Source organism: Pan paniscus, chromosome X (assembly GCF_029289425.2).
Source record: "Pan paniscus chromosome X, NHGRI_mPanPan1-v2.0_pri, whole genome shotgun sequence".
In the NCBI taxonomy this organism is placed as follows: domain Eukaryota; kingdom Metazoa; phylum Chordata; class Mammalia; order Primates; family Hominidae; genus Pan; species Pan paniscus.
The window spans coordinates 57638234-57660197 of NC_073272.2; the positions used below are offsets into that span (position 1 = coordinate 57638234).

A 21964-nucleotide genomic window follows, 5' to 3' on the forward strand; every position below is an offset into this window, starting at 1 on the left:
CAAGGAGGAACTGGTACTATTCCTTCTGAAACTATTCCAATCAATAGAAAAAGAGGGAATCCTCCCTAACTCATTTTATGAGGCCAGCATCATTCTGATACCAAAGCCGGGCAGAGACACAACCAAAAAAGAAAATTTTAGACCAATATCCTTGATGAACATCGATGCAAACTTCCTCAATAAAATACTGGCAAACTGAATCCAGCAGCACATCAAAAAGCTTATCCACCATGATCAATTGGGCTTCATCCCTGGGATGCAAGACTGGTTCAATATATGCAAATCAATAAATGTAATCCAGCATACAAACAGAACCAAAGACAAAAACCACATGATTATCTCAATAGATGCAGAAATGTCCTTTGACAAAATTCAACAATGCTTCATGCTAAAAACTCTCAATAAATTAGGTATTGACAGGACGTATCTCAAAATAATAAGTGCTATCTATGACAAACCCACAGCCAATATCATACTGAATGGGCAAAAACTGGAAACATTCCCTTTGAAAACGGGCACAAGACAGTGATGCCCTCTCTCACCACTCCTATTCAACATAGTGTTGGAAGTTCTGGCCAGGGCAATTAGGCAGGTGAAGGAAATAAAGGGTATTCAATTAGGAAAAGAGGAAGTCAAATTGTCCCTGTTTGCAGATGACATGATTTTATATCTAGAAAACCCCATTGTCTCAGCCCAAAATCTCCTTAAGCTGATAAGCAAATTCAGCAAAGTCTCAGGATACAAAATCAATGTACAAAAATCACATTCTTATACACCAATAACAGACAAACAGACAGCCAAATCATGAGTGAACTCCCATTCACAATTGCTTCAAAGAGAATAAAATACCTGGGAATCCAACTTACAAGGGATGTGAAGGACCTCTTCAAGGAGAACTACAAACCACTGCTCAATGAAATAAAAGAGGATACAAAAAAAATGGTAGAACATTCCATGATCATGGGTAGGAAGAATCAATATCATGAAAATGGCCATACTGCCCAAGGTAATTTATAGATTCAATGCCATCCCCATCAAGCTACCAATGACTTTCTTCACAGAATTGGAAAAAACTACTTTAAAGTTCATATGGAACCAAAAAAGAGCCGCATCGCCAAGTCAATCCTAAGCCAAAAGAACAAAGCTGGAGGCATCACGCTACCTGACTTCAAACTATACTACAATGCTACAGTAACCAAAACAGCATGGTACTGGTACCAAAACAGAGATATAGATCAATGGAACAGAATACAGCCCTCAGAAATAACGCCACATATCTACAACTATCTGATGTTTGACAATCCTGAGAAAAACAAGCAATGGGGAAAGAATTCCGTATTTAACAAATGGTGCTGGGAAAACTGGCCAGCCACATGTAGAAAGCTGAAACTGGCTCCTTTCCTTACACTTCATTCAAAAATTAATTCAAGATGGAATAAACACTTATATATTAGCCCTAAAACCATAAAAACCCTAGAAGAAAACCTAGGCATTACCATTCAGGACATAGGCATGGGCAAGGACTTCATGTCTAAAACACCAAAAGCAATGGCAACAAAAGCCAAAATTGACAAATGGGATCTAATTAAACTCAAGAGCTTCTGCACAGCAAAAGAAACTACCATCAGAGTGAACAGGCAGCATACAAAATGGGAGAAAATTTTTGCAATCTACTCATCTGACAAAGGGCTAATATCCAGAATCTACAAGAACTCCAATAAATTTACAAGAAAAAAGCAAACAACCCCATCAAAAAGTGGACGAAGGACATGAACAGACACTTCTCAAAAAAAGACATTTATGCAGCCAAAAAACACATGAAAAAATGCTCATCATCACTGGCCATCAGAGAAATGCAAGTCAAAACCACAGTGAGATATTATCTCACACCAGTTAGAATGGCAATCATTAAAAAATCAGGAAACAACAGGTGCTGGAGAGGATGTGGAGAAATAGGAACAGTTTTACACTGTTGGTGGGACTGTAAACTAGTTCAACCCTTGTGGAAGTCATTGTGGCAATTCCTCAGGGATCTAGAAGTAGAAATACCATTTGACCCAGCCATCCCATTACTGGGTATATACCCAAAGGACTATAAATCATGCTGCTATAAAAACACATGCACACATATGTTTATTGTGGCACTATTCACAATAGCAAAGTCTTGGAACCAACCCAAATGTCCAACAACAATAGACTTGATTAAGAAAATGTGGCACATATATACCATGGAATATTATGCAGCCATAAAAAATGATGAGTTCATATCCTTTGTAGGGACATGGATGAAATTGGAAATCATCGTTCTCAGTAAACTATCACAAGGACAAAAATCCAAACACCACATGTTCTCACTCATAGATGGGAATTGAACAATGAGAACACATGGACACAGGAAGGGGAACATCACACTGTGGGGACTGTTGCGGGGTGGGGGGAGGGGGGAGGGATAACATTAGGAGATATACCTAATGCTAAATGACGAGTTAATGGGTGCAGCACACCAGCATGGCACATGTATACATATGTAACTAACCTGCACATTGTGCACATGTACCCTAAAACTTAAAGTATAATAATAATAAAATTTAAAAAATAAAAAAATAAAAAATCTGGACCTAGTGATTTGTTACCTACAAGAATCACATTTCGTCTATAAAGAAACATATACAATAAAAATAAAGGGATGGAAAATTATATTGCATGCCGTTGTAAACATAAATAAGCCACCAGTAGCTATACTTTTATCAGACAAAGTAGATTTCAAGACCAAAACAATAAGAAGATAGTAGAAGGTCAATACACAATGACAAAGGGGTCCACTGAGCAAGAGTATATAACAATTGTAAATCTATATGAGTCCAACACTGGAGCACTCAGATATATAAAGCAATTATCATTAGAGCTAAAAAAGAGATAGACCCCAATACAATTAGAGCTGGAGACTCCTGTACCCCTTTTTCAGTATTAGACAGATGTTCCAGACAGGAAATCAACAAAGAATAATCAAACTTAATCTGCACTATAGATCACATAAATCTAATAAATAATTACAGAACATTTCATCCAATGTCTCTAGAATAAATATTTTTTCCTTGACATAAGTATCATTCTCAAAGAAACATTATATTTTAGATAACAAACAAGTCTTAAAACACTCAAAAAATTGAAATAATATCAAGCATCTTCTCTGAACATAATGGAATATAACTAGAAATTAATAAGAATAATTTTGGAAACTATACAAACACATGAATATTAAATGTATCCTCCTCAATGACCAGTGAATCAACAAAGAAATTAAGAAGAAAATTAAAACATTTCTTGAAAGAAGTGAATACCCAATATACCAAAACCTATGGGATACAGCAAAACCAGTATGAAGAAGGAAGTTGATTGATATAAATACCTATCTCAAAAGACAAGATAAGCTTTAAATAAGCAATCTAATGATGCATCTTAAAGAACTAGAAGAGCAAGAGCAAACAAAACCCCAAATTAGTAGAAGATATACTACAGATAACAAAAGAAATAAATGAATTTGAGAAAAAGAAAATAATACAAAGAATCAACTACACAAAAATTGGTTTTTTGAAAAGTTAAACAAAACTGACAAACCTTTAGTCAGACTAAGAAAAACAAAAAAGAGATCCAAATAAATAAAATCAGAGATGAAAAAGGAGATGTTATAAATGATACTACAGAAATTCAAAGGATCATTAGTGGCTACTATGGGCAACTATATGCCAATAAATTAGAATACCTAAATGAAAAGGATAAATTGCTAGAAACATACAGCCTACTAGCAATGAACCACAAGGAAATTTGAAACATGAACAGACCTAAAACAGGTAATGAGATTGAAGCTGTAGTTGAAATTGTCTAAGCTAAGAAAGGTCTGGGACCTGATACATTCACAGCTAAATTTTATCAGACATTTAAAGAAGAACAAATACCACTCCTACTCAAACTATTTCAAAAACTAGAAGATGAGGGAGTACTTCCAAACTTATTCCATGAGGCCAGTATAAACCAAAACCAGACAGAGACACCAAACAAAGAAAACTACAGGCCAGTATCACTGATAAGTATTGATGCAAAAATTCTCTAGAAAATTGTAGCAGAAAGAATTCAACAATAGATTAAAAAGATCTTTCATCTTAACCATCTGGGATTTATCCCAGAGATTCAAGGATGGTTCCGAATATGCAAATTAATCAATTTGATGCATCGTATCAACAAAATGAATGGCAAAAATTATTCGTTCTTGTATTGAAATGATCATTCTAGATCATTTCAATTGATGCTAAAAATGCATTTAATAAAAATTCAACATAACTTTATGTTAAAAATTATTTCAAAACTGGGTATCGATAGAATATACCTCCGACTAATAAAAGCCATATATGACAGACCCACAGCTAGTATTATACTGAACAGGAAAAATTTAAAGCCTTTGCCTAAGATCTGGACCACAATAAGGATGCCCATTGTCACTACTGTTATTTCACGTAGTATGGGAAGACCTAACTAAAGCGATCAGACAAGAGAAGGAAATAAAGGGCATACAAATCAGAAAGGCAGAAGACAAATTATTCTTGTGTGCAGATGATATGATTTTATATTTGGAAAATTCCAAAGATTCCACAAAAACTATAAGAACTTATAAACAAATTCAGTAAAGTTGCAGGATAAAAAGTCAACATGCAAAAATCAGTAGAATTTCTTAATGCCAAGAGGAAACCATCTGAAATAAGAATCAAGAAAGCAATTCCATTTACAATAGCTAAAATTAAAGAAAATGCCTAGAAATTAATTTAACCAAAGAAATAAAATATCTTGGCATTGAAAACTATAAAACATTGATGCAATAAATTGAAGAAGACAACAATAAGCTGGAAAGATATTCCATGCTCATGTACTGGAAAAATCAATATTAATATATACTACAAAAAGCAATCTACAGGTTCAATGCAATCTCGATCAAAACACTAATGGCACTCTTTAGAGAAATAGAATACACAATCCTAAAATTTATATGGTACCACAAAATACCTAAAATAGCCAAAGCTATCCTAACGAAAAACAACAAAACTGAAGGAATCATAATACTGGACTACAAATTATGCAAAATCTATATTAACCAAAACAGCACAGTAATGGCAGGAAACGACACATAGACTGGTGGAAAAGAATGCAAAACCTGGAAACAAATCCATATCTACAGTGAAGTCATTTTTGACAAAGGTGCCAATAACATACATTGGGGAATGGAACTTCTCTTCAATAAATGGTGCTGGGAAAACTGGATATCCATATGCAAAAGCATGAAACCAGACCCCTTTCTCTCACCATATACAAAAGTAAAATCAAAATGGATTAAAGACTTGAATCAAACATGTTAAAGTAAAATGGTAAAGTTAAAGTTTCTACCACAAGAAAACATTGGGGAAAATCTCCAGGACTTTGGCCTGGGCAAAAATTTCTTAAGCAGTACTCCACAAGCACAGGTAACCAAAGCAAAAATGGACAAATGGGATCACATGAAGTTAGAAAGCTCTGCACAACAAAGAATACAATCAACAAAGTGAAGAAACGACCCACAGAGTGGGAGAAAATCTTTGCAAACTACCTTTCTGACAAGGGTTTGAGAACCAGAATGTGTAAGGGACTCAAACAACTCTTTAGGGAAAAATCTTATAATCCAATTAAAGAAAGAGCAAAAAAATTAAAAAGACATTTCTCAAAAGAATACATACAAGTGGCAAACAAGCATATGAAAAGGTGCTCAACATCCCTGATCATCAGAGAAATACAAATCAAAATTACAATGAAATATCATGTCACCCAGTTAAAATGGCTTTTATCCAAAACACAGACAATAACAAATGTTGGCAAAGATGCAGAGAAAAGGGAACACTTGTACATTTTGGGTGGGGTTGTAAGTTAGTACAACCACCATGGAGAACAGTTTGGAGGTTCCTCAAAAAATAAAAATAGTGTTGCCATATGATCCAGCAATGCTACTGCTGGATATATAACCAAAAGAAAGGAAAGCATTATATCTAAGAGATATCTGCACTTTCATATTTATTGCACCACTATCAACAATAGCTGATACTTGGAAGCAATTGAAGTGTTCATCAACAAATGAATGGATAAAGAAAAGGTATATATACACAATTGAGTATTATTTAGCCATAAAAAAGATTGAAATTCTGTCATTTGCAACAACATGAATGGAATTGGAAGCTATTATGCTAAGTGAAATAAGCCAAGCACAGAAACACAAACTTCACGTGTTAAGGCTTATTTATGGGAACTAAAAATTGAAGCAATTGAACTCATGGGGACAGAGTAGAAGGATGTTTACCATAGGCTGGAAAGGGTAATTCAGTGGTGTGGGGAAGTGGAGATGCTTAATTGGTGCAAAAAAAATTGAAAGAATGTATTGGACCTACTACTTGCTAGCACAAGAGAGTGACTATAATAAAAATAGTTTAATTATACATTTTAAAATAACTAGAAGAGTGTAACTGGATTGTTTGCAACACAAAGGAAAAAATGCTTTATGCTGTAGATAGCTTATTTACCCTGATGTGATTACTGTGTATTGCATCCTTGTATTAAAATGTCTCCTCTAACTCGGGGTGGGGAGGTGTTCCAAGATGGCCAAATAGGAACAGCTCCAGGCTGCAGCTCCCAGCATGATCAAAGCAGAAGATGGGTGATTTCCGCATTTCCAACTGAGGTACCTGGTTCATCTCATTGGGACTGGTTGGACAGAGGGTACAGCCCACAGAGGGTGAGCTGAAGCAGGGCATGGCGTCACGTCTCCCAGGAAGTGAAAGGGGTTGGGGGATATCCCTTTCCTACCCAAAGGAAGCCATGGCAGACTACCTGGAAAAACGGGACACTCCCACCCCAATACTGCACTTTTCCCAAGGTCTTAGCAACCAGCAGACAAGGAGATTCCTGTGCCTGGCTTGGCGAGTCCCAGACCCGCAGAGCCTTGCTCACTTCTAGTGCAGTAGTCTGAGATCAAACTGCGAGGCGGCAGCCTGACTGGGGGAGGGGTGTCCACCATTGCTGATGCTTGAGTACATAAATAAAGCAGCCTGGATGCTCGAACTGGGCAGAGCCCACCACAGCTCAACAAGTCCTACTGCCTCTAGACTCCATCTCTGTGGGCAGGACATAGCTAAACAAAAGGCAGCAGACAACTTCTGCAGACTTAAATGGCCCTGTCTGGCAGCTCTGAAGAGCAGTGGTTCTCCCAGCATGGTGTTTGAGTTTTGAGAACGGACAGACTGCCACCTCAAGTGGGTCCCTGACCCCCATGTAACCTAACTAGGAGACATCTCCCAGTAAGGGCTGACAGACACCTCATATAGGCGGCTACCCCTCTGGGACAAAGCTTCCAGAGGAAGGATCAGACAGCAATATTTGCTGTTCTGCAGCCTCCGCTGGTGATACCCAGGCAAACAGGGTCTGGAGTGGACCTCCAGCAAATGCCAACAGCCCTGCAGCTGAGGGACCTGAATGTTAGAAGGAAAACTAACAAACAGAAAGGAATACCATCAACATCAACAAAAAGGTCATCTACATCAAAACCCCATCTGTAAGTCACCAACATCAAAGACTAAAGGTAGATAAAACCACAAAGATGAGGAGAAACCAGAGAAGAAAAGCTGAAAATTCTAAAAATCAGAGTACCTCTTCTACTCCCAAGGATCACAGCTCCTCAACAGCAACAGAACAAATCTGGATGGAGTATGACTTTGACAAGTTTGACAGAGGTAGGCTTCAGCAGGTCAGTAATAACAAACTTTTCCAAACTAAAAGAGGATGTTCAAACTCATCACAAGGAAGCTAAAACCCTTGAAAAAAGATTAGATGAATGGCTAACTAGAGTAACTAGTGTAGAGAAGACCGTAAATGACCTAATGGAGCTGAAAACCATGGTTTGAGAACTTCGTGACACGTGCACAAGCTTCAATACCCGATTCGATGAAGTGGAAAAAAGGGTATCAGTGATTGAAGATTAAATTAATGAAATAAAGCCAGAAGACAAGGTTACAGAAAAAAGTAGAAAGAAAGAAACAAAGTGTCCAAGAAATGTGGGACTATGTAAAAAGACCAAATATGTGTTTGATTGGAGTACCTGAAAGTGATGGGGAGAATGGAACCAAGTTGGAAAAGACTCTTCAAGATATTATCCAGGAGAATTTCCCCAACCTAGCAAGGCAGGCCAACATTCAAATTCAGGAAACAGAGAGAACACCCCAAAGATACTCCTTGAGAAGAGCAATCCCAAGACACATAATTGTCAGATTCACAAGGGTCGAAATGGAGGAAAAAGTGTTGAGGGCAGCCAGAGAGAAAGGTTGAGTTACCCACAAAAGAAAACCCATCAGATTAACAGTGGATCTCCTGGCAGAAACCTTACAAGCCAGAAGAGAGTGGGGGCCAACATTCAACATTCTTGTAGAAAATAATTTTCAACCCAGAATTACATATCCAGGCAAACTAAGCTTCATAAGTGAAGGAGAAATAAAATTTTTTACAGACAAGCAAATGCCGAGAGATTATGTCACCACCAGGACTGCCTTCAAGAGTTCCTAAAGCAAGCATGAAACATGGAAAGAAACAACCGATACCAGCCACTGCAAAGACATGCCAAATTGTAAAGACCATCCATGCCATGGAGAAATGGTATCAATTAATGGGCAAAATAACCAACTAACATCATAATGACAGGATAAAGTAAACACATAAAAATATTAACCTTAAATGTAAATGGGCTAAATGCCCCAATTAAAAGACACAGACTGGCAAATTGAATAAAGAGTCAAGACCCATCAGTGTGCTGTATTCAGGAAACCCATCTCACGTGCAAAGATGCACAGAGGCTCAAAATAAAGGGATGAAGGAAGATTTATCAAGCAAATGGAAAGCAAAAAAAATAAAAATAAATAAAATAGGGGTTGCAATCCTAGTCTATGGTAAAACACACTTTAAACCAACAAAGATCAAAAGAGACAAAGAAGGCCATTACATAATGGTAAAGGAATCAATTCAACAAGAAGAGCTAACTATCCTAAAGATATGTGCACCCAATACAGGAGCACCCAGATTCATAAAGCAAGTCCTTAGAGACCTACAAAGAGACTTAGAATCCCACATAATAATAGTGGGAGACTTTAACACTCCACTGTCAATATTGCACAGATCAACAAGACAGAAGATTAACAAGGATATCGAAGACTTGAACTCAGCTCTGCACCAAGCAGACCTAATAGACATCTACAGAACTCTCCACCCCAAATCAACAGAATATACATTCTTCTCAGCACCACATCTCATTATTCCAAAATTGACCACATAATTGGAAGTAAAGCACTCAGCAAAGGTAAAAAAATCACAACAAACTATCTCTCAGAGCACAGTGCAATCAAATTAGAACTTAGGATTAAGAAACTTACTCAAAACAGCACAACTACATGGAAACAGAACAACCTGCTCCTGAATGACTACTGGGTAGTAACGAAATGAAGGCAGAAATAGAGATGTTCTTTGAAACCAATGAGAACAAAGATACAACGTACCAGAATATCAGGGACACATTTAAAGCAGTGTGTAGAGGGAAATTTATAGCACTAAATACCCACAAGAGAAAGCAGGAAAGATCTAAATTTGACACCCTAACATCACAGTTAAAAGAACCACAGAAGCAACAGCAAACACATTCAAAAGCTAGCAGAAGGCAAGAAATAACTAAGATCAGAGCAGAACTGCAGGAAATAGAGACACAAAAAAAAAACCTGCAAAAAATCAATGAATCCAGGAGCTGGTTTTTTGAAAAGATCAACAAAATTGATAGACCACTAGCAAGACTAATAAAAAAGACAGATGAATCAAATAGATGCAATAAAAAATGATAAAGGGGATATCACCATCGATCCCACAGTAATACAAACTACCATCAGAGAATACTACAAACACCTCTACGCAAATAAACTAGAAAATCTAGAAGAAATGGATAAATTCCTGGACACATACACCCTCCCAAGACTAAATCAGGAAGAAGTTGAATCCCTGAATAGACCAATAACAAGCTCTGAAATTGAGGCAATAATTAATAGCCTACCAACCAAAAAGAGTCTAGGACCAGATGGATTCACAGCTGAATTCTACCAGAGGTACAAAGAGGGACTGGCACCATTCCTTCTGAAACTATTCCAATCAATAGAAAAAGAGGGAATCCTCCCTAACTCATTTTATGAGGCCAAAATCATCCAGTACCAAAGCCTGGCAGAGACACAACAAAAAAAAGAGAATTTCAGACCCATATCCCTGATGAACATTGATGCAAAAATCCTCAATAAAATACTGGCAAACCGAATCCAGCAGCACATCAAAAAGCTTATCCACCATGAACAAGTTGGCTTCCTCCCTGGGATGCAAGGCTGGTTCAATATATGCAAATCAATAAACGTAATCCATCACATTAACAGAACCAAAGACAAAAACCACATGATTATCTCAATAGATGCAGAAAAGGCCTTTGACAAAATTCAACAGCCTTCCATGCTAAAAACTCTCAATAAACTAGGTAATGATGGGACTTATCTCAGAATAATAAGAGATATTTAGGACAAACCTACAGCCAATATCATACTGAATGGACAAAAACTGGAAGCATTCCCTTTGAAAACTGACACAAGCAAGGATGCCCTCTCTCAGCAGTCCTATTCAACATAGCGTTGGAAGTTCTGGCCAGGGCAATCAGGCAAGAGAAAGAAATTAAGGGTATTCAATTAAGAAAAGAGGAAGTCAAATTGTCCCTGTTTGCTGATGACTTGATTGTATATTTAAATAACCCCATCGTCTCAGCCCAAAATCTCCTTTAGCTGATAAGCAACTTCAGCAAAGTCTCAGGATAGAAAATCAATGTGCAAAAATCACAAGCATTCTTATACACCATTAACAGACAAACAGAGAGTCAAATCCTGAGTGAACTCCCTTTCACAATTGCTACAAAGAGAATAAAATATGCAGGAATCCAATTTACAAGGGATGTGAAGAACCTCTTCAAAGAGAACTACAAACCAATGCTCAACGAAATAAAAAGAGGACACAAACAAATGGAAGAATATTCCATGCTCATGGATAGGAAGAACCAATATCATGAAAATGGCCATACTGCCCAAAGTAATTTATAGATTCAATGCCATCCCCATCAAGCTACCAATGACTTTCTTCACAGAATTGGAAAAAACTACTTTGAAGTTCATATGAAATGAAAAAAGAGCCTGCATTGCCAAGACTATTCTAAGTCAAAAGAACAAAGCTGGAGGCATCATGCTACCTGACTTCAAACTATACTACAAGGCTACAGTAACCAAAACAGCATGGTACTGGTACCAAAAGAGAGGTATAGACCAAAGGAACAGAACAGAGGCCTCAGAAATAACACCACACATCTACCACCATCTTATCTTTGACAATCCTCACAAAAACAAGAAATGGGGAAAGGATTCCCTATTTAATAAATGGTGCTGGGAAAACTGGCTAGCCATATGTAGAAAGCTGAAACTAGATCCCTTCCTTACAGCTTATAAAAAATTAATTCAAGATGGATGAAAGACTTAAATGTTAGACCTAAAACCATACAAACCCTAGAAGAAAACCTAGGCAATACCATTCAGGAAATAGGCATTGGCAAGGACTTCCTGACTAAAACACCAAAAGAAATGGCAACAAAATCCAAAATAGACAAATGGGATCTAATTAAACTAAAGAGCTTCTGCACAGCAAAAGAAACTACCATCTGAGTGAACAGGCATCCTACAGGGTGTGAGAAGGTTTTTGCAATCTACCCATCTGAAATGGGCTAATATCCAGAATCTACAAAGAACTCTAACAAATTTACAAGAAAAAAACAAACAACCCCATCAAAAAGTGGACAAAGGTTATGAACAGACACATCTCAAAAGAAGACATATATGCAGCCTACCGACACATGAAAAAATGCTCATCACTGGCCTTCAGAGATGTGTAAATCAAAATCCCAATACCATGTCACGCCAGTTAGAATGGCAATCATTAAAAAGTCAGGAATAAACAGATGCTGGAGAGGACGTTGAGAAATAAGAATGCTTTTACACTGTTGGTGGGAGTATAGATTAGCTCAATTATTGTCTAAGAGAGTGTGGCGATTTTTCAAGGATCTAGAACTAGAATTACCATTTGGCCCAGCAATTCCTTTATTTGATATATACCCAAAGGATTATAAATCATGCTTCTATAAAGACACATGCACACGTATGTTTATTGTGGCACTATTCACAATAGCAAAGACTTGGAAACAACCCAAGTGTCCATCAATGATAGACTGGATTAAGAAAATGTGGCACATATACAGCATGGAATAGTATGCAGCCATAAAAAAGGATGAGTTCATGTCCTTTGCAGAGACATGGATCAAGCTGGAAACCATCATTCTCAGGAAACTATCGCAAGGACAAAAAACCAAACACTACATGTTCTCACTCATAGATGGGATTTGAACAATGAGATCACTTGGACACAGGGCAGGGAACATCACACACCAGGGCCTGTTGGGAGGTCTGGGGCTGGGGGAGGGATAGCATTAGGAGAAATACCTAATGTAAATGATGTGTTGATGGGTGCAGCAAACCAACATAGCACATGTATACCTATGTACCAAACCTGCTCATTGTGCACATGTACCGTAGAAGTTAAAGTATTAAAAAAAGTCTCTTCTAACTCATAAACGTAAACACATTGTATGTACTCACAAAAACTAAAACTTAAGAATTAAAAAAAGGTGAACCAATAAAGAGTCTAAAATATCTACAAAAAATTAAATATAAAACATATAAAAATATAACTATTTTTAAATTAAAAATAATATTAAATGGTGTTGGGGAAATTGGACATTCACATGCAAAAAAAGTGAAATTGGGCCTTTATCTTAGATGACATACAAAAATTAACTTGCATGGAATAAAGAAAGAATCCATAAAAATCCTAGAAGGAAACAATAGAGAAAATATCATTCACATTGGTCTTGGCAATGATTTTATAGATGTAAAACCAAAAACACAAGCAAAAAAAGCAAGTGAACTACATCAAACTAGAAAACCTCTGAGCAGCAAAGGAAACAATCAAAAAAAATGAAAAGCCATCTTATGGAATGGGAAAAAATATTTGCCAGCCATATATCTGATAAATGTGTTAATAAACAAATATATAAGGAATGCCTACAACTCAACAGCAAAAAATTAATAATATCCCACTTTACAAAGGAAGAAAGGACCTGACTAGACATTTTTTTCCAAAGAAAACATACAAATAGTCAAAAGGTATATGAAAGGCACTCAGCATTATTAATCATTAGGGAAATGCAAATCAAAATCACAATAATATATCACATCACAAGTGTTAGGATGGCCATTACTTTTTAAAAAATAAAAGATGACACATGTTGGTTAGGATTGTGGAGAAAACTACAGTTTTGATGAGAGTGTAAATTGTTACAGCCATTATGGAAAACAGTGTGATGTTTTCTCAAAAAATTAAAAATAAAACTACCATATGATTTAGCAATCCCACTTCTAGGTATTTATCCAAAGAAATTGAAATCAGGATCTCAAAGAGTATTTGTATTTCAATGTTCATTGCAACATTATTCACAATAGCCAAGACAAGAAAACAACCTAAATGTCCATTGGCACATGAATGAATAAAGAAAATGTGATACATACATACAGTGAAATATTATTCACCCTTTAAAAAGAAGTAAATTCTGCCATTTGTGACAACATGGATGGAGCTGGAGGATATGATGCTATGTTAAATAAACCAGGCAAAGAAGAACAAGCACTATGTGATCACAATTATTTGAAGAATCTAAAACAGGCAAACTCATACACACAAAAACATGGTAGTTGTTAGGGGTTGGGGCGGGGAATGGAGAGATGATCATGAAAGGGTACAAAGTTTCAGTTATGCAAGGTAAATACGTCCTGGAGATCCACCATACAGCATAGTGCTTATACTTATCAGTACTGTATTGTATAGTTAAAATTTGATAAGAGAATAGTTCTTATATTAAGTGATCTCACAAGAAAGAATTATTATAGTGAAGAAGACAGAAGGAAACTTTGGGAGGTGATGGATATGTCTATGGACTTGATGGTTTCATGGATATATACTTATCCTCAGACTCATTTAGTTGTATACATTAAATATGTACAGTTTTTACATGTCAATCATACCTCAATAATGTGCAGCCATAAATTAAAATTATATTAATAGAAGGCTCATCAAAAACCCAGTAGCCTAAATATGGCTGGCCCTAAGTCAGTTTTCAACAAATTCTTGTTTTCCTGGACTTAAATAAAATACATGAGTTATTTCGTTTATCAAGTGGAACAGCATGGAGCCATGAAAACATCGATCATTGAGATCTGTGGATGCCTTACCAATATTAAGAATTCAGGACTCTCTTGGGATTCGGGAAGTATGTCAACAACTTCTCCCTCATTGCCAAGCCCATTAAGACTTGACTTGCAAGTATCTGAGCCTCCTAGAGAAGAGTATCCACTCCCAGAGAGTGAGTATGAAGAAGGCTCGTACTGTCCAATAGTCCTCCAGGTGAACTGTTGGAGTATTTATGAGAGAGAAGAGCTACAAACTGACTTTTGAGACCCTACCCTTTTTTTTTCACATTGCATGACTAAGTCTTTTGATCTGTCTTTTTGGTTTGTTGGTTTGTTGGGTTTTTTTGTTTGTTTTCTTGTTTATTTTTGTGGGTACATAGTAGGTGTATATATTTATGAGGTATATGAAATATTTCATACAGGCATGCGATGTGAAAGAAGCACATCATGGAGAATGAGGTATCCATCCTCTCAAACATTTATCCTTTGAGCTACAAACAATCCAATTACACTCTTTTAGTTATTTGTACATGTACAATTAAGCTATTGCTAACTATAGTCACCCTGTTGTGCTATCAAATAGTAGGTCTTATTTCTTCTTTCTAACCATTTTTTTGTACCATTAACCTTCCCCCCCTCCCACCTGCACTCCATTATCCTCCCCAGCCTCTGGAAACTATCCTTCTACTCTCTGTGTCTATGAGTTTCATTGTTTTTATTTTTAGATCCCACAAATAAGTGAGAACATGTAATGTTTGTCTTTCTGTGCCTGGCTTATAACATAATGATCTCCAGTTCCATGCATATTGTTGCAAATGACTGAATATCATTCTTTTTTTGGCTGAATAATATTCCATTGTTTATATTTACCACATTTTATTTATCCATTTATCTGTTGATGGGCTGTTAGGTCCCTTCCAAATCTTAGCTGTGGTAAACACTGCTGGAACAAACATAGAGGTTCAGATATCTCTTTGATATACTGATTTCATTTCTTTTGGGTATATACCCAGCAGTAGGATTGCTGGATCTTATGGTAGCTCTGTTTTTAGATTTGGAGAAACCTCCAAACTGTTCTTCATAGTGGTTGTACTAATTTACACCCCCACCCAAAATGTACAAGTGTTCCCTTTTCTCTGTATCCTTGCCAACATTTGTTATTGTCTGTGTTTTGGATAAAAGCTATTTTTAACTGGAGTGGATGACATTTCATTGTAGTTTTGATTTGCATTTCTCTAATGGTCAATGATGTTGAGCACCTTTTCATATTCCTGTTTGCTATTTGTATGTCTTCCTTTGAGAAATATCTATTTAAATGTTTTGATCTTTTTTATTGAATTATAAGATTTTTCCCTATATTGTTGTTTGAGCTCCATATACATTCTGGTTATTAAACCTGTGTCAGAAATGTAGTTTGCAAAGATTTTCTCCCACTCTGTGGGTCGTTTCTTCACTTTGTTGATTGTATCCTTTGCTGTGCAGAAGCTTTCTAACTTCATGTGATCCCATTTGTCCATTTTTGCTTTGGTTACCTGTGCTTGTGGAATATTGCTCAAGAAATTTTTGCCGAGGCCAACGTCTTGGATATTTTCCCCAATGTTTTCTTGCAGTAGTTTCATAGTTTAAGATGTTCGATTCAAGTCTTTAATCCATTTTGATTTTACTTTCGTATATGGTGAGAGAAAGGGGTCTGGTTTCATTCTTTTGCATATGGATATCCAGTTTTCCCATCACCATTTATTGAAGAGACGGTCCATTCCCCAATGTATGTTATTGTCACGTTTGTCAAAAATGACTTCACTGTAGATGTGTGGATTTTTTTCTGGGTTTGCTATTCTGTTCCACTGGTCTATGTGTCTTTTCATGCCAGTACCATGCTGTTTTGGTTACTATATGTTTAGCATAATTTGAAGTCAGTTAATGTGATTTCTTTGGTTTTATTGTTCTTGGTTAGGATAGCTTTGTCTATTCAGCTTTTTTTTTATGGTTCCATATACATTTTGGAATAGTTTTTTCTAGTTCTGTGGGGAAGGTCTTTGGTATTTTAATAGGAATAGAGTTGAATCTCTAGATTGCTTTAGGTAGTGTGGACATTTTAACATAGTTAATTCTTCCAATTTTGAACATGGAATATTTTTCCAATTTTTAGTGTTCTCTTAAATTTCTCTCATCAGTGTTTTACAGTTTTTATAATAGAGTTTTCCCACTTCTTTGGTTAAGTTAATTCCTAGATATATAATTTTATGTGTGGCCATTGTAAATGGGATTACTTTAAAATGTTTTTCAGACTGTTCACTGTTGGCATATAGAAATGCTACTGATTTTTGTATGTTGATTTAGTATACTGCAAATTTACTGAATTTGTTTGTCAGTTCTAGTAGCTTTTTTGTGGAGTTTTTAGGCTTTTGCAAATATATGAATATATCATCAGCAAACAAGAATAATTTGATTTCTTCCCTTCCAATTTTGATGTCCTTTATATTCTGCTCTTGTCTGATTGCTCTAGCTAGGACTTCCAGTACTACGTATAAGAACAGCATTGACAATGGGCCTCCTTGTTGTGTTACGGATCTTCAAGAAAAGGTTTTCACTGTTTTCTCATTGAGTATGGTACTAGCCATGGGTCTGTCATATATGGCTTTTATTATGTTGAGGTATGTTACTTGTTTCCCCAGTTTCTTTAGGGTTTTTTTTTTTATCATGAAGGGATGTTGAATTTTATTAAATGCTTTTTCAGCATCAGTTGAAATAATCATATGGTTTTTCTCCTTCATTTTTTTAAGTTCCTCTGTCAGACCTTCTGTTGTCCTATGAAAGTTCCAATGTAAGTTGCCCAGCAAAATACAAAGTCAAACTTAATCCCCATAGTATGACATTAAACTGTCTCTAGATAACAACAGTTTGATTCTAAATGGAGAGCACTGATCTGTTTCATTTTAAGGGTAACCTACTGCTTGGGGATGGGGTGGGGGGAGAGTATGTGTGACATGCTTTACTGAATCTGTGTTAATCACATCCTTCCCCACCTTTGTTCTAATTTTAGAAGCTGGGCAGAGAAATCGAGCTGGAAAATGACCTACAGATATTACAGTTTTATTCTTGGAAAATGGAGGTTGTCTATTAGTGTGATGGTAACAACCAACTAATAAAATTTGGAGACTAGACTGCTTGTCATGTCTGGGGTTCACTGGAAATAAATGATTCACTGGAACAATTCTCCTGTCAAAAAAAATGTGAGGTTTGTAACTTGCCCTAAGTATAACAAGGGATATATTTTAACAAAGGATGTATTTTTTCTTAAGAAGCAACCATTTCTCAGCTTATACATAATAGCAATAATAAAGGCTTTGACCCTATTAATGATTTTCTTATTTAATCTTGATTTTTACAGTTCATCACTGCATTTCATTATGGGAAGATTTAAATATTAAATAGAAACTACCTAGCTTAATAAAATCTGAACACAGTTAATGTCTGTCATAATGCTCATTTTAATACATTTCTATCCTTCATTCTGTTGATATTATGTATCATATTGATTGATTTGCACACATTTCACCATCATTGCATCCCAGGGATTGCACTTGGTCATGATGAAGGATCTTTCTAATGTATTGTTGAATTTGGTTTGCTCATAGTTTGTTGAGGATTTTTGCATCAATATTCATTAGAGATATTGGCCTGTAATTTTTTTATATGTCTTTGTCTGCTTTTGGAATCAGGGCAATACTAGCCTTGTGGAATGAATTTTAAAGTATTCCCTTTTCACCTATTTTTTCTGAATAATTTGAGTAGGATTGGTGTTAGATCTTCTTTAAATGTTTGGTGGAATTCACCAGTGAAGCCACTGGGTCCCAGGATTTTCTTTACTGGGAGACTTTTTAATACAGCTTCCATCTCATGACTTATTATTCATCTGTTTGTGTTTTGGATTTTGTATTAGTCTGTTTTCAGGCTGCTAATAAAGACATACCCAAGACTGGATAACTTATAAAGGAAAGAGGTTTAATTGACTCACAGTTCCACATGGCTGGGGAGACCTCACAATCATGGTGGAAGGCTAATGAGGAGCAAAGTCACGTCTTACATAACAGCAGGCAAGTGAGCTTGTGCAGGGGAACTCCCACTTATAAAACCATCAGATCTCATGAGACTTATTTACTACCATGAGAACAGTGTAGGGGAAACCACCCCTATGATTCAATTATCTCCACCTAGCCCTTCCCTTGACACATGGGGATTATTACAATTCGAGGTGAGATTTGGGTGGGGACACAGCCAAACCATACCATTCCACCCCTGGTTCCTTTCACATCTCATGTCCTCATATTTCAAAACCAATCATGCCTTCACAACAGTCCCCCAAAATCTTAAATCATTTTAGCGTTAACTCAAAAGTCCACAGTCCAAGGTCTTATCTGAGACAAGGCAAGTCCCTTCCACCTATGAGCCTGTAAAATCAAAAGCTAGTTAGTTACTTCCTAGATACAATGGGAGTATGGGCATTGGATAAATAAACCTATTCAAATGGGAGAAATTTGCCAAAACAAATGGGCTACAGACCTCATGAAAGTCCAAAATCCAATGGGGCAGTCAAATGTTAAAGCTCCAAAATGATCTCCTTTGATTCCATGTCTCACATCCAGGTTATGCTGATGCAAGAGGTGGACTCTCATGGCCTTGGGCATCCCTGCCCCTGTGGCTTCTTAGGGTACAGCCTCCCTCCTGGCTGCTTTCATGGACTGGTGTTGTGCCTGCAGCTTTTCCAGGTGCATTGTGCAAGATGTTGGTGAATCTACCATTCTGATGTCTGGAGGACGGTGGCCCTCTTGTCATAGCTCCACTAGGCAGTGCTCCAGATGGGACTCTGTGTGGGGGCCCCAACCCCACATTTCCCTTCCACACTGCCCTAGCAGAGTTACATGAGGGCTCTACCCCTGCAGCAAACTTCTGCCTGGACATCCAAGCATTTCCATACATCCTCTTAAATCTAGGCAGAGGTTCCCAAATGTCAGTTCTTGATTTCTGTGCACCCACCGGCCCAAAACCACATGGAAGCTGCCAAGGCTTGGGACTTGAACCGTCTGAGGCAACATCCTGAGCTAGAACTCAACATAGATGTTGGCCCCTTCTAGCCATGGCTGGGACACAATGCATCAAGTCCCGAGACTGCACAAAGCAGCAAGGCCCTGGGCCCAGCCCATGATATTATTTTTTTCCTTTTAGGCCTCCAGGCCTGTGATGGGAGGGGCTGCTGTGAAGACCTCTGACATGCCCTGGAGACATTTTCCCCATTGTATTGGCAATTAACATTTGGTTTCTTGTTACTTGTGCAAATTTCTGCAGCTGGCTTGAATTTCTCCTCAGAAAATGGGTTTTTCTTTTTTATTGCATCATCAGGCTGCAAATTTTTCAAAATTTTATGCTCTGCTTCCCTTTTAAACATAAGTTCCAATTGCAAACCATATCTTTGTGAATACATAAAACTTAATGCTTTTAACAGTACTGAAGTCGCATCTTGAACACTTTGCTGCTTAGAAATTTCTACTACCAGATGCCCTATATCATCTTTCTCAATTTCAAAGTTCCACAGATCTCTAGGACAGGGGGAAAATGCCACCAGTCTCTTTGCTAAAGCATAACAAGAATCACCTTTGCTCTAGTTCTCATATCCATCTGAGACCAACTGGGCTTGGACTTTATTGCCCATATCACTATCAGCATTTTGGTCAAAGCCATTTAACAAGTCTCTAGGAAGTTTCAAACTTTCCCACATTTTGCTGTCTTCTTCTGTTTCCTCCAAGCTGTTGCCACCTCTGCTTGTTACCCAGTTTGAAAGTTGCTTCCACATTTTTGGGTATCTTTACAGCCACACCCCACTCTACCAATACCAGTTTACTGTATTAGTCTGTTCTCATGCTGCTTACAAAGACATACCCAAGACTGGGTAATTTATAAAGAAAAGAAGTTTAATTGACTCACAGTTCCACATGGCTGGGGAAGCCTCACAATCATGGCAGAAGGTGAATGAGGAGCAAAGTCACGTCTTACATCGTGGTAGGCAAGAGAGCTTGTACAGTGGAACTCCCATTTATAAAACCATCAGATCTTAGGAGTATTATTCACTATCACAAGAACAGTATGGGGGAAACTGGCCCCATGATTCAATTATATCCACATAGCCCTGCCCTTGACACATGGGGATTATTACAATTCAAAGTGAGATTTGAGTGAAGACACAGCTAAACCATATCAGATTTATTTCTGGTTCAATCTTGGTAGTTTGTATGTGTCTAGGAATTTGTCCATTTCTTCCAGACTCTCCAATTTATTGGCATATATTTGCTCATAATAGCCACTAATGATCCTTAGAATTTCTGCAGTATCAGTTCTAATGTCTCCTTTTTCATTTCTGATTTTATTTATTTGGGTCTTATTTCTTTTTTTCCTCATCTGGCTAAAGGTTTGTCAATTTTGTTTAACTTTTTAAAAAACTAACTTTTTGTTTCACTGCTTTTTTATGCTTTAATTTTAATTTGATTTATTTCTGCTCTAATCCTTATTTTTTTTCTACTAAGTTCTGGTTTGGTTTGCTCTTGCTTTTCTAGTTCTTTAAGATCCATTATTAGATTGTTTATTTGAAGATTTTCTTGTTTTTTCATGTGAGCACTTATAGCTGTAAACTTCCCTATTATACTGCTTTTGCTGTATCCAATAGGTTTTGGTATGTTGTGTTTCCATTATCATTTGTTCTAAGAAATTTTTCAATTTTAAATTTTTCATTGATTCACTGATCATTGAAGAGCATATTTTTAAATTTCCATATAGTTGCACAGTTCCAAACTTCCTCTTTTCAATAATTTCTACATTCATTCCATTGTGTTCAGAGAAAATACTTGATATTATTTTAATTTTTAAAAAAATTTTTAAGACTTGCATGTGATCTAACATATGGTCTATCCTTGAGAATTATCCACGTGCTAAAGAATAAAAATGTTTATTCTGCAGCTCTTGAATAAAATATTCTGTAAATATCTATTAAATCCATGTGGTCTACAGTGCAGATTAAGTCTGCTGTTTCCTTGTTGATTTTCCGTCTAGAAGATCTGGCCAATCCTGAAAGGGGAGTGTTGAAGTCTCCAGCTATGATTGCATTGGGGTCTTTCTCTTTAGCTCTAATATTTCCTTTATATATCTGTTTGCTGTCGTGTTGGGTGCAAATGTATTTAAAATTGTTATATCCTCTTGCTGAATTGACCCCTTTATCATTATATGCTTACATTCTTTATCTCTTCTTATAGTTTTTGTCTTAAAATCTATTTTGTCTGATATTAATATAGTTACTCCTGCTCTTTTTTTGGTTTCCATTGACATGGAATATCTTTTGGTATTTTTTCATTTTCAGTCTCTGTGTGTCTTTACAGATGATGTGTGTTTCTTGTAGTCAGGAGATCCATGGGTCTCGTTTTTTCATTCATTGAGCCAGTGTGTCT

General features: G+C 36.7%; 1 long non-coding RNA gene across 3 annotated transcripts in view; it reads left to right on the forward strand.

Moving 5' to 3' along the window:
• Positions 1–21414, forward strand: part of LOC134729826 (uncharacterized) — a 298887-nt gene extending 277473 nt beyond the window's left edge. For all 3 annotated transcript variants that reach the window (XR_010111310.1, XR_010111312.1, XR_010111311.1), the window contains one exon: positions 17515–21414. This is a non-coding gene — a long non-coding RNA (uncharacterized LOC134729826). The remainder of the gene's footprint in view (positions 1–17514) is intronic.
• Positions 21415–21964: the final 550 nt, after the last annotated feature.